The sequence below is a fragment of the Schistocerca gregaria genome, chromosome 3 (assembly GCF_023897955.1).
Source record: "Schistocerca gregaria isolate iqSchGreg1 chromosome 3, iqSchGreg1.2, whole genome shotgun sequence".
Lineage (NCBI taxonomy): Eukaryota > Metazoa > Arthropoda > Insecta > Orthoptera > Acrididae > Schistocerca > Schistocerca gregaria.
In genome coordinates, this window is record NC_064922.1 from 57,872,836 (window position 1) to 57,887,802 (window position 14,967).

Here is a 14,967-nt window from a genome sequence, read left to right on the forward strand (position 1 = left end):
AGAGGCGCGGCCTAGCGGTACTCTTGGGTACTTCGTCCTTACGGTCGTCTGCATCATCAGACTTTAGCTGACAACACTTCATATTACCGGCTAATATTTGCAGCTATGGCGACAAATTACTGCTTGGCTACACATCTGACACGTAACCGATGTGCTCTCCAAACAACAACACTTGCATTTCAGAACATGTCTTTCACACATGTCTACAAAATCACCTTCACCTTCAAATACAGTTTCCTTGCGACTGACAGAGACGTAGGCAAAGTTTAAAGTTGCTATTTCCATTAAATCTCGATAATCAGAAAAACGGTGATTTACACCTGCAGCGGAACAAAATTCCGTTCCGCCCAGCGTCTGGCTCGAACCCACAACCCTGGGTTTAAGTGTCTGACGCTCTACCGACTGAGCTAGCCGGCTACCTCAGTGAATACCTGCCGGGTAGCACGTCACACAGTACTCGTTTGGGTTGGGTGGTCCCATACAGAATCTCTCCATGATGCCTAATCTTTTCCTAACGTCACACTCGTCACGTACTTCACTTTTATGTCATAATCATTTCTGAGAGGTAAAGAAATTGCATGACAACATGCAGAGCTAGTGGCGTCAAAATTAACACACATACTTTATGTGACTCAAAAGCCGAACGAGTTACTTTCCGACGTTGTTTTAGATGTGCAAGTGATAGTCAAAACTCGCTGTGTCGGCACTCTGCCGACCATTTCGCTAGTTAACACCGGTCTTGTTGTGTGTGTTTCAAGCTGAAGAGCATCTCCAAGCAAAAAATGGTCAACAGCAACATTCAGACTGTTTCGTACTGCTCAATTGCTACATTAAAACGTTATGTTTCTTTTTCAGAACTGGAAAAACACAAGCGTGACAGCATTCGAACCTGTAATCTTCACATCCGAAGTCCGACGCCTTATCCATTAGGCCACACGGTCACTGACGACCAACATTTACATGTATACGACTCATCTCGAAACGCTCACACCCCTGAGGATTTGTGTTTTCGTTCTGCACAGCCGCTGCCCCTTGCTCTTTCCCACCCATTCGTTACATTCAACCTCTGACGTGACCGACCAAATATAGACTGAGAAACAAGACCACACACTTTGTGCATTCGGAATCGAAGGCAGGGCGTCCCTCGCCGCATTTGCTACGATTGCCATTTGCTACTTCTGCAGAAGCGGCGGCGACGACGACGACGACGACGTTGAATATCGCGAGAGGCTCTGAGATATGTGAGAAATACATCTATAAAATGTAATTCAGACTGCCTCGTCCCACCTTATGCTGTACTGCTTTGGCAAATGCTTTATCTGCGCCATTCGCCTTAATCGCATCTGAGAGTAATTCTTAAAAAAACGCCTGTCGCTAATTGTTCGTCATCACAGGTACTGTTTGCAATACGGCCACGACGCGCAACTGATTTCCAAAATTCATCTTTCTCCTGTGAGGACGGAACTTACGACCCCTGGTTTATTACACCAGTGCTCTACCACAGAGCTAAAGAGGCGCGGCCTAGCGGTACTCTTGGGTACTTCGTCCTTACGGTCGTCTGCATCATCAGACTTTAGCTGACAACACTTCATATTACCGGCTAATATTTGCAGCTATGGCGACAAATTACTGCTTGGCTACACATCTGACACGTAACCGATGTGCTCTCCAAACAACAACACTTGCATTTCAGAACATGTCTTTCACACATGTCTACAAAATCACCTTCACCTTCAAATACAGTTTCCTTGCGACTGACAGAGACGTAGGCAAAGTTTAAAGTTGCTATTTCCATTAAATCTCGTTAATCAGAAAAACGGTGATTTACACCTGCAGCGGAACAAAATTCCGTTCCGCCCAGCGTCTGGCTCGAACCCACAACCCTGGGTTTAAGTGTCTGACGCTCTACCGACTGAGCTAGCCGGCTACCTCGGTGAATACCTGCCGGGTAGCACGTCACACAGTACTCGTTTGGGTTGCGTGGTCCCATACAGAATCTCTCCATGATGCCTAATCTTTTCCTAACGTCACACTCGTCACGTACTTCACTTTTATGTCATAATCATTTCTGAGAGGTAAAGAAATTGCATGACAACATGCAGAGCTAGTGGCGTCAAAATTAACACACATACTTTATGTGACTCAAAAGCCGAACGAGTTACTTTCCGACGTTGTTTTAGATGTGCAAGTGATAGTCAAAACTCGCTGTGTCGGCACTCTGCCGACCATTTCGCTAGTTAACACCGGTCTTGTTGTGTGTGTTTCAAGCTGAAGAGCATCTCCAAGCAAAAAATGGTCAACAGCAACATTCAGACTGTTTCGTACTGCTCAATTGCTACATTAAAACGTTATGTTTCTTTTTCAGAACTGGAAAAACACAAGCGTGACAGCATTCGAACCTGTAATCTTCACATCCGAAGTCCGACGCCTTATCCATTAGGCCACACGGTCACTGACGACCAACACTTACATGTATACGACTCATCTCGAAACGCTCACACCCCTGAGGATTTGTGTTTTCGTTCTGCACAGCCGCTGCCCCTTGCTCTTTCCCACCCATTCGTTACATTCAACCTCTGACGTGACCGACCAAATATAGACTGAGAAACAAGACCACACACTTTGTGCATTCGGAATCGAAGGCAGGGCGTCCCTCGCCGCATTTGCTACGATTGCCATTTGCTACTTCTGCAGAAGCGGTGGCGGCGGCGACGACGACGACGACGACGACGACGTTGAATATCGCGAGAGGCTCTGAGATATGTGAGAAATACATCTATAAAATGTAATTCAGACTGCCTCGTCCCACCTTATGCTGTACTGCTTTGGCAAATGCTTTATCTTCGCCATTCGCCTTAATCGCATCTGAGAGTAATTCTTAAAAAAACGCCTGTCGCTAATTGTTCGTCATCACAGGTACTGTTTGCAATACGGCCACGACGCGCAACTGATTTCCAAAATTCATCTTTCTCCTGTGAGGACGGAACTTACGACCCCTGGTTTATTACACCAGTGCTCTACCACAGAGCTAAAGAGGCGCGGCCTAGCGGTACTCTTGGGTACTTCGTCCTTACGGTCGTCTGCATCATCAGACTTTAGCTGACAACACTTCATATTACCGGCTAATATTTGCAGCTATGGCGACAAATTACTGCTTGGCTACACATCTGACACGTAACCGATGTGCTCTCCAAACAACAACACTTGCATTTCAGAACATGTCTTTCACACATGTCTACAAAATCACCTTCACCTTCAAATACAGTTTCCTTGCGACTGACAGAGACGTAGGCAAAGTTTAAAGTTGCTATTTCCATTAAATCTCGTTAATCAGAAAAACGGTGATTTACACCTGCAGCGGAACAAAATTCCGTTCCGCCCAGCGTCTGGCTCGAACCCACAACCCTGGGTTTATGTGTCTGACGCTCTACCGACTGAGCTAGCCGGCTACCTCGGTGAATACCTGCCGGGTAGCACGTCACACAGTACTCGTTTGGGTTGCGTGGTCCCATACAGAATCTCTCCATGATGCCTAATCTTTTCCTAACGTCACACTCGTCACGTACTTCACTTTTATGTCATAATCATTTCTGAGAGGTAAAGAAATTGCATGACAACATGCAGAGCTAGTGGCGTCAAAATTAACACACATACTTTATGTGACTCAAAAGCCGAACGAGTTACTTTCCGACGTTGTTTTAGATGTGCAAGTGATAGTCAAAACTCGCTGTGTCGGCACTCTGCCGACCATTTCGCTAGTTAACACCGGTCTTGTTGTGTGTGTTTCAAGCTGAAGAGCATCTCCAAGCAAAAAATGGTCAACAGCAACATTCAGACTGTTTCGTACTGCTCAATTGCTACATTAAAACGTTATGTTTCTTTTTCAGAACTGGAAAAACACAAGCGTGACAGCATTCGAACCTGTAATCTTCACATCCGAAGTCCGACGCCTTATCCATTAGGCCACACGGTCACTGACGACCAACATTTACATGTATACGACTCATCTCGAAACGCTCACACCCCTGAGGATTTGTGTTTTCGTTCTGCACAGCCGCTGCCCCTTGCTCTTTCCCACCCATTCGTTACATTCAACCTCTGACGTGACCGACCAAATATAGACTGAGAAACAAGACCACACACTTTGTGCATTCGGAATCGAAGGCAGGGCGTCCCTCGCCGCATTTGCTACGATTGCCATTTGCTACTTCTGCAGAAGCGGCGGCGACGACGACGACGACGACGACGTTGAATATCGCGAGAGGCTCTGAGATATGTGAGAAATACATCTATAAAATGTAATTCAGACTGCCTCGTCCCACCTTATGCTGTACTGCTTTGGCAAATGCTTTATCTGCGCCATTCGCCTTAATCGCATCTGAGAGTAATTCTTAAAAAAACGCCTGTCGCTAATTGTTCGTCATCACAGGTACTGTTTGCAATACGGCCACGACGCGCAACTGATTTCCAAAATTCATCTTTCTCCTGTGAGGACGGAACTTACGACCCCTGGTTTATTACACCAGTGCTCTACCACAGAGCTAAAGAGGCGCGGCCTAGCGGTACTCTTGGGTACTTCGTCCTTACGGTCGTCTGCATCATCAGACTTTAGCTGACAACACTTCATATTACCGGCTAATATTTGCAGCTATGGCGACAAATTACTGCTTGGCTACACATCTGACACGTAACCGATGTGCTCTCCAAACAACAACACTTGCATTTCAGAACATGTCTTTCACACATGTCTACAAAATCACCTTCACCTTCAAATACAGTTTCCTTGCGACTGACAGAGACGTAGGCAAAGTTTAAAGTTGCTATTTCCATTAAATCTCGATAATCAGAAAAACGGTGATTTACACCTGCAGCGGAACAAAATTCCGTTCCGCCCAGCGTCTGGCTCGAACCCACAACCCTGGGTTTAAGTGTCTGACGCTCTACCGACTGAGCTAGCCGGCTACCTCGGTGAATACCTGACGGGTAGCACGTCACACAGTACTCGTTTGGGTTGGGTGGTCCCATACAGAATCTCTCCATGATTCCTAATCTTTTCCTAACGTCACACTCGTCACGTACTTCACTTTTATGTCATAAGCATTTCTGAGAGGTAAAGAAATTGCATGACAACATGCAGAGCTAGTGGCGTCAAAATTAACACACATACTTTATGTGACTCAAAAGCCGAACGAGTTACTTTCCGACGTTGTTTTAGATGTGCAAGTGATAGTCAAAACTCGCTGTGTCGGCACTCTGCCGACCATTTCGCTAGTTAACACCGGTCTTGTTGTGTGTGTTTCAAGCTGAAGAGCATCTCCAAGCAAAAAATGGTCAACAGCAACATTCAGACTGTTTCGTACTGCTCAATTGCTACATTAAAACGTTATGTTTCTTTTTCAGAACTGGAAAAACACAAGCGTGACAGCATTCGAACCTGTAATCTTCACATCCGAAGTCCGACGCCTTATCCATTAGGCCACACGGTCACTGACGACCAACATTTACATGTATACGACTCATCTCGAAACGCTCACACCCCTGAGGATTTGTGTTTTCGTTCTGCACAGCCGCTGCCCCTTGCTCTTTCCCACCCATTCGTTACATTCAACCTCTGACGTGACCGACCAAATATAGACTGAGAAACAAGACCACACACTTTGTGCATTCGGAATCGAAGGCAGGGCGTCCCTCGCCGCATTTGCTACGATTGCCATTTGCTACTTCTGCAGAAGCGGCGGCGACGACGACGACGACGACGACGTTGAATATCGCGAGAGGCTCTGAGATATGTGAGAAATACATCTATAAAATGTAATTCAGACTGCCTCGTCCCACCTTATGCTGTACTGCTTTGGCAAATGCTTTATCTGCGCCATTCGCCTTAATCGCATCTGAGAGTAATTCTTAAAAAAACGCCTGTCGCTAATTGTTCGTCATCACAGGTACTGTTTGCAATACGGCCACGACGCGCAACTGATTTCCAAAATTCATCTTTCTCCTGTGAGGACGGAACTTACGACCCCTGGTTTATTACACCAGTGCTCTACCACAGAGCTAAAGAGGCGCGGCCTAGCGGTACTCTTGGGTACTTCGTCCTTACGGTCGTCTGCATCATCAGACTTTAGCTGACAACACTTCATATTACCGGCTAATATTTGCAGCTATGGCGACAAATTACTGCTTGGCTACACATCTGACACGTAACCGATGTGCTCTCCAAACAACAACACTTGCATTTCAGAACATGTCTTTCACACATGTCTACAAAATCACCTTCACCTTCAAATACAGTTTCCTTGCGACTGACAGAGACGTAGGCAAAGTTTAAAGTTGCTATTTCCATTAAATCTCGATAATCAGAAAAACGGTGATTTACACCTGCAGCGGAACAAAATTCCGTTCCGCCCAGCGTCTGGCTCGAACCCACAACCCTGGGTTTAAGTGTCTGACGCTCTACCGACTGAGCTAGCCGGCTACCTCGGTGAATACCTGCCGGGTAGCACGTCACACAGTACTCGTTTGGGTTGGGTGGTCCCATACAGAATCTCTCCATGATGCCTAATCTTTTCCTAACGTCACACTCGTCACGTACTTCACTTTTATGTCATAATCATTTCTGAGAGGTAAAGAAATTGCATGACAACATGCAGAGCTAGTGGCGTCAAAATTAACACACATACTTTATGTGACTCAAAAGCCGAACGAGTTACTTTCCGACGTTGTTTTAGATGTGCAAGTGATAGTCAAAACTCGCTGTGTCGGCACTCTGCCGACCATTTCGCTAGTTAACACCGGTCTTGTTGTGTGTGTTTCAAGCTGAAGAGCATCTCCAAGCAAAAAATGGTCAACAGCAACATTCAGACTGTTTCGTACTGCTCAATTGCTACATTAAAACGTTATGTTTCTTTTTCAGAACTGGAAAAACACAAGCGTGACAGCATTCGAACCTGTAATCTTCACATCCGAAGTCCGACGCCTTATCCATTAGGCCACACGGTCACTGACGACCAACATTTACATGTATACGACTCATCTCGAAACGCTCACACCCCTGAGGATTTGTGTTTTCGTTCTGCACAGCCGCTGCCCCTTGCTCTTTCCCACCCATTCGTTACATTCAACCTCTGACGTGACCGACCAAATATAGACTGAGAAACAAGACCACACACTTTGTGCATTCGGAATCGAAGGCAGGGCGTCCCTCGCCGCATTTGCTACGATTGCCATTTGCTACTTCTGCAGAAGCGGCGGCGACGACGACGACGACGACGACGACGTTGAATATCGCGAGAGGCTCTGAGATATGTGAGAAATACATCTATAAAATGTAATTCAGACTGCCTCGTCCCACCTTATGCTGTACTGCTTTGGCAAATGCTTTATCTGCGCCATTCGCCTTAATCGCATCTGAGAGTAATTCTTAAAAAAACGCCTGTCGCTAATTGTTCGTCATCACAGGTACTGTTTGCAATACGGCCACGACGCGCAACTGATTTCCAAAATTCATCTTTCTCCTGTGAGGACGGAACTTACGACCCCTGGTTTATTACACCAGTGCTCTACCACAGAGCTAAAGAGGCGCGGCCTAGCGGTACTCTTGGGTACTTCGTCCTTACGGTCGTCTGCATCATCAGACTTTAGCTGACAACACTTCATATTACCGGCTAATATTTGCAGCTATGGCGACAAATTACTGCTTGGCTACACATCTGACACGTAACCGATGTGCTCTCCAAACAACAACACTTGCATTTCAGAACATGTCTTTCACACATGTCTACAAAATCACCTTCACCTTCAAATACAGTTTCCTTGCGACTGACAGAGACGTAGGCAAAGTTTAAAGTTGCTATTTCCATTAAATCTCGATAATCAGAAAAACGGTGATTTACACCTGCAGCGGAACAAAATTCCGTTCCGCCCAGCGTCTGGCTCGAACCCACAACCCTGGCTTTAAGTGTCTGACGCTCTACCGACTGAGCTAGCCGGCTACCTCGGTGAATACCTGACGGGTAGCACGTCACACAGTACTCGTTTGGGTTGGGTGGTCCCATACAGAATCTCTCCATGATTCCTAATCTTTTCCTAACGTCACACTCGTCACGTACTTCACTTTTATGTCATAAGCATTTCTGAGAGGTAAAGAAATTGCATGACAACATGCAGAGCTAGTGGCGTCAAAATTAACACACATACTTTATGTGACTCAAAAGCCGAACGAGTTACTTTCCGACGTTGTTTTAGATGTGCAAGTGATAGTCAAAACTCGCTGTGTCGGCACTCTGCCGACCATTTCGCTAGTTAACACCGGTCTTGTTGTGTGTGTTTCAAGCTGAAGAGCATCTCCAAGCAAAAAATGGTCAACAGCAACATTCAGACTGTTTCGTACTGCTCAATTGCTACATTAAAACGTTATGTTTCTTTTTCAGAACTGGAAAAACACAAGCGTGACAGCATTCGAACCTGTAATCTTCACATCCGAAGTCCGACGCCTTATCCATTAGGCCACACGGTCACTGACGACCAACATTTACATGTATACGACTCATCTCGAAACGCTCACACCCCTGAGGATTTGTGTTTTCGTTCTGCACAGCCGCTGCCCCTTGCTCTTTCCCACCCATTCGTTACATTCAACCTCTGACGTGACCGACCAAATATAGACTGAGAAACAAGACCACACACTTTGTGCATTCGGAATCGAAGGCAGGGCGTCCCTCGCCGCATTTGCTACGATTGCCATTTGCTACTTCTGCAGAAGCGGCGGCGACGACGACGACGACGACGACGTTGAATATCGCGAGAGGCTCTGAGATATGTGAGAAATACATCTATAAAATGTAATTCAGACTGCCTCGTCCCACCTTATGCTGTACTGCTTTGGCAAATGCTTTATCTGCGCCATTCGCCTTAATCGCATCTGAGAGTAATTCTTAAAAAAACGCCTGTCGCTAATTGTTCGTCATCACAGGTACTGTTTGCAATACGGCCACGACGCGCAACTGATTTCCAAAATTCATCTTTCTCCTGTGAGGACGGAACTTACGACCCCTGGTTTATTACACCAGTGCTCTACCACAGAGCTAAAGAGGCGCGGCCTAGCGGTACTCTTGGGTACTTCGTCCTTACGGTCGTCTGCATCATCAGACTTTAGCTGACAACACTTCATATTACCGGCTAATATTTGCAGCTATGGCGACAAATTACTGCTTGGCTACACATCTGACACGTAACCGATGTGCTCTCCAAACAACAACACTTGCATTTCAGAACATGTCTTTCACACATGTCTACAAAATCACCTTCACCTTCAAATACAGTTTCCTTGCGACTGACAGAGACGTAGGCAAAGTTTAAAGTTGCTATTTCCATTAAATCTCGATAATCAGAAAAACGGTGATTTACACCTGCAGCGGAACAAAATTCCGTTCCGCCCAGCGTCTGGCTCGAACCCACAACCCTGGGTTTAAGTGTCTGACGCTCTACCGACTGAGCTAGCCGGCTACCTCGGTGAATACCTGCCGGGTAGCACGTCACACAGTACTCGTTTGGGTTGGGTGGTCCCATACAGAATCTCTCCATGATGCCTAATCTTTTCCTAACGTCACACTCGTCACGTACTTCACTTTTATGTCATAATCATTTCTGAGAGGTAAAGAAATTGCATGACAACATGCAGAGCTAGTGGCGTCAAAATTAACACACATACTTTATGTGACTCAAAAGCCGAACGAGTTACTTTCCGACGTTGTTTTAGATGTGCAAGTGATAGTCAAAACTCGCTGTGTCGGCACTCTGCCGACCATTTCGCTAGTTAACACCGGTCTTGTGGTGTGTGTTTCAAGCTGAAGAGCATCTCCAAGCAAAAAATGGTCAACAGCAACATTCAGACTGTTTCGTACTGCTCAATTGCTACATTAAAACGTTATGTTTCTTTTTCAGAACTGGAAAAACACAAGCGTGACAGCATTCGAACCTGTAATCTTCACATCCGAAGTCCGACGCCTTATCCATTAGGCCACACGGTCACTGACGACCAACATTTACATGTATACGACTCATCTCGAAACGCTCACACCCCTGAGGATTTGTGTTTTCGTTCTGCACAGCCGCTGCCCCTTGCTCTTTCCCACCCATTCGTTACATTCAACCTCTGACGTGACCGACCAAATATAGACTGAGAAACAAGACCACACACTTTGTGCATTCGGAATCGAAGGCAGGGCGTCCCTCGCCGCATTTGCTACGATTGCCATTTGCTACTTCTGCAGAAGCGGCGGCGGCGGCGACGACGACGACGACGACGACGTTGAATATCGCGAGAGGCTCTGAGATATGTGAGAAATACATCTATAAAATGTAATTCAGACTGCCTCGTCCCACCTTATGCTGTACTGCTTTGGCAAATGCTTTATCTGCGCCATTCGCCTTAATCGCATCTGAGAGTAATTCTTAAAAAAACGCCTGTCGCTAATTGTTCGTCATCACAGGTACTGTTTGCAATACGACCACGACGCGCAACTGATTTCCAAAATTCATCTTTTTCCTGTGAGGATGGAACTTACGACCCCTGGTTTATTACACCAGTGCTCTACCACAGAGCTAAAGAGGCGCGGCCTAGCGGTACTCTTGGGTACTTCGTCCTTACGGTCGTCTGCATCATCAGACTTTAGCTGACAACACTTCATATTACCGGCTAATATTTGCAGCTATGGCGACAAATTACTGCTTGGCTACACATCTGACACGTAACCGATGTGCTCTCCAAACAACAACACTTGCATTTCAGAACATGTCTTTCACACATGTCTACAAAATCACCTTCACCTTCAAATACAGTTTCCTTGCGACTGACAGAGACGTAGGCAAAGTTTAAAGTTGCTATTTCCATTAAATCTCGATAATCAGAAAAACGGTGATTTACACCTGCAGCGGAACAAAATTCCGTTCCGCCCAGCGTCTGGCTCGAACCCACAACCCTGGGTTTAAGTGTCTGACGCTCTACCGACTGAGCTAGCCGGCTACCTCGGTGAATACCTGCCGGGTAGCACGTCACACAGTACTCGTTTGGGTTGGGTGGTCCCATACAGAATCTCTCCATGATGCCTAATCTTTTCCTAACGTCACACTCGTCACGTACTTCACTTTTATGTCATAATCATTTCTGAGAGGTAAAGAAATTGCATGACAACATGCAGAGCTAGTGGCGTCAAAATTAACACACATACTTTATGTGACTCAAAAGCCGAACGAGTTACTTTCCGACGTTGTTTTAGATGTGCAAGTGATAGTCAAAACTCGCTGTGTCGGCACTCTGCCGACCATTTCGCTAGTTAACACCGGTCTTGTTGTGTGTGTTTCAAGCTGAAGAGCATCTCCAAGCAAAAAATGGTCAACAGCAACATTCAGACTGTTTCGTACTGCTCAATTGCTACATTAAAACGTTATGTTTCTTTTTCAGAACTGGAAAAACACAAGCGTGACAGCATTCGAACCTGTAATCTTCACACCCGAAGTCCGACGCCTTATCCATTAGGCCACACGGTCACTGACGACCAACATTTACATGTATACGACTCATCTCGAAACGCTCACACCCCTGAGCATTTGTGTTTTCGTTCTGCACAGCCGCTGCCCCTTGCTCTTTCCCACCCATTCGTTACATTCAACCTCTGACGTGACCGACCAAATATAGACTGAGAAACAAGACCACACACATTGTGCATTCGGAATCGAAGGCAGGGCGTCCCTCGCCGCATTTGCTACGATTGCCATTTGCTACTTCTGCAGAAGCGGCGGCGGCGGCGACGACGACGACGACGACGACGACGTTGAATATCGCGAGAGGCTCTGAGATATGTGAGAAATACATCTATAAAATGTAATTCAGACTGCCTCGTCCCACCTTATGCTGTACTGCTTTGGCAAATGCTTTATCTGCGCCATTCGCCTTAATCGCATCTGAGAGTAATTCTTAAAAAAACGCCTGTCGCTAATTGTTCGTCATCACAGGTACTGTTGGCAATACGACCACGACGCGCAACTGATTTCCAAAATTCATCTTTCTCCTGTGAGGATGGAGCTTACGACCCCTGGTTTATTACACCAGTGCTCTACCACAGAGCTAAAGAGGCGCGGCCTAGCGGTACTCTTGGGTACTTCGTCCTTACGGTCGTCTGCATCATCAGACTTTAGCTGACAACACTTCATATTACCGGCTAATATTTGCAGCTATGGCGACAAATTACTGCTTGGCTACACATCTGACACGTAACCGATGTGCTCTCCAAACAACAACACTTGCATTTCAGAACATGTCTTTCACACATGTCTACAAAATCACCTTCACCTTCAAATACAGTTTCCTTGCGACTGACAGAGACGTAGGCAAAGTTTAAAGTTGCTATTTCCATTAAATCTCGATAATCAGAAAAACGGTGATTTACACCTGCAGCGGAACAAAATTCCGTTCCGCCCAGCGTCTGGCTCAAACCCACAACCCTGGGTTTAAGTGTCTGACGCTCTACCGACTGAGCTAGCCGGCTACCTCGGTGAATACCTGCCGGGTAGCACGTCACACAGTACTCGTTTGGGTTGCGTGGTCCCATACAGAATCTCTCCATGATGCCTAATCTTTTCCTAACGTCACACTCGTCACGTACTTCACTTTTATGTCATAATCATTTCTGAGAGGTAAAGAAATTGCATGACAACATGCAGAGCTAGTGGCGTCAAAATTAACACACATACTTTATGTGACTCAAAAGCCGAACGAGTTACTTTCCGACGTTGTTTTAGATGTGCAAGTGATAGTCAAAACTCGCTGTGTCGGCACTCTGCCGACCATTTCGCTAGTTAACACCGGTCTTGTTGTGTGTGTTTCAAGCTGAAGAGCATCTCCAAGCAAAAAATGGTCAACAGCAACATTCAGACTGTTTCGTACTGCTCAATTGCTACATTAAAACGTTATGTTTCTTTTTCAGAACTGGAAAAACACAAGCGTGACAGCATTCGAACCTGTAATCTTCACATCCGAAGTCCGACGCCTTATCCATTAGGCCACACGGTCACTGACGACCAACATTTACATGTATACGACTCATCTCGAAACGCTCACACCCCTGAGCATTTGTGTTTTCGTTCTGCACAGCCGCTGCCCCTTGCTCTTTCCCACCCATTCGTTACATTCAACCTCTGACGTGACCGACCAAATATAGACTGAGAAACAAGACCACACACATTGTGCATTCGGAATCGAAGGCAGGGCGTCCCTCGCCGCATTTGCTACGATTGCCATTTGCTACTTCTGCAGAAGCGGCGGCGGCGGCGACGACGACGACGACGACGTTGAATATCGCGAGAGGCTCTGAGATATGTGAGAAATACATCTATAAAATGTAATTCAGACTGCCTCGTCCCACCTTATGCTGTACTGCTTTGGCAAATGCTTTATCTGCGCCATTCGCCTTAATCGCATCTGAGAGTAATTCTTAAAAAAACGCCTGTCGCTAATTGTTCGTCATCACAGGTACTGTTTGCAATACGACCACGACGCGCAACTGATTTCCAAAATTCATCTTTCTCCTGTGAGGATGGAACTTACGACCCCTGGTTTATTACACCAGTGCTCTACCACAGAGCTAAAGAGGCGCGGCCTAGCGGTACTCTTGGGTACTTCGTCCTTACGGTCGTCTGCATCATCAGACTTTAGCTGACAACACTTCATATTACCGGCTAATATTTGCAGCTATGGCGACAAATTACTGCTTGGCTACACATCTGACACGTAACCGATGTGCTCTCCAAACAACAACACTTGCATTTCAGAACATGTCTTTCACACATGTCTACAAAATCACCTTCACCTTCAAATACAGTTTCCTTGCGACTGACAGAGACGTAGGCAAAGTTTAAAGTTGCTATTTCCATTAAATCTCGATAATCAGAAAAACGGTGATTTACACCTGCAGCGGAACAAAATTCCGTTCCGCCCAGCGTCTGGCTCGAACCCACAACCCTGGGTTTAAGTGTCTGACGCTCTACCGACTGAGCTAGCCGGCTACCTCGGTGAATACCTGCCGGGTAGCACGTCACACAGTACTCGTTTGGGTTGGGTGGTCCCATACAGAATCTCTCCATGATGCCTAATCTTTTCCTAACGTCACACTCGTCACGTACTTCACTTTTATGTCATAATCATTTCTGAGAGGTAAAGAAATTGCATGACAACATGCAGAGCTAGTGGCGTCAAAATTAACACACATACTGTATGTGACTCAAAAGCCGAACGAGTTACTTTCCGACGTTGTTTTAGATGTGCAAGTGATAGTCAAAACTCGCTGTGTCGGCACTCTGCCGACCATTTCGCTAGTTAACACCGGTCTTGTTGTGTGTGTTTCAAGCTGAAGAGCATCTCCAAGCAAAAAATGGTCAACAGCAACATTCAGACTGTTTCGTACTGCTCAATTGCTACATTAAAACGTTATGTTTCTTTTTCAGAACTGGAAAAACACAAGCGTGACAGCATTCGAACCTGTAATCTTCACATCCGAAGTCCGACGCCTTATCCATTAGGCCACACGGTCACTGACGACCAACATTTACATGTATACGACTCATCTCGAAACGCTCACACCCCTGAGGATTTGTGTTTTCGTTCTGCACAGCCGCTGCCTCTTGCTCTTTCCCACCCATTCGTTACATTCAACCTCTGACGTGACCGACCAAATATAGACTGAGAAACAAGACCACACACTTTGTGCATTCGGAATCGAAGGCAGGGCGTCCCTCGCCGCATTTGCTACGATTGCCATTTGCTACTTCTGCAGAAGCGGCGGCGGCGGCGACGACGACGACGACGACGACGTTGAATATCGCGAGAGGCTCTGAGATATGTGAGAAATACATCTATAAAATGTAATTCAGACTGCCTCGTCCCACCTTATGCTGTACTGCTTTGGCAAATGC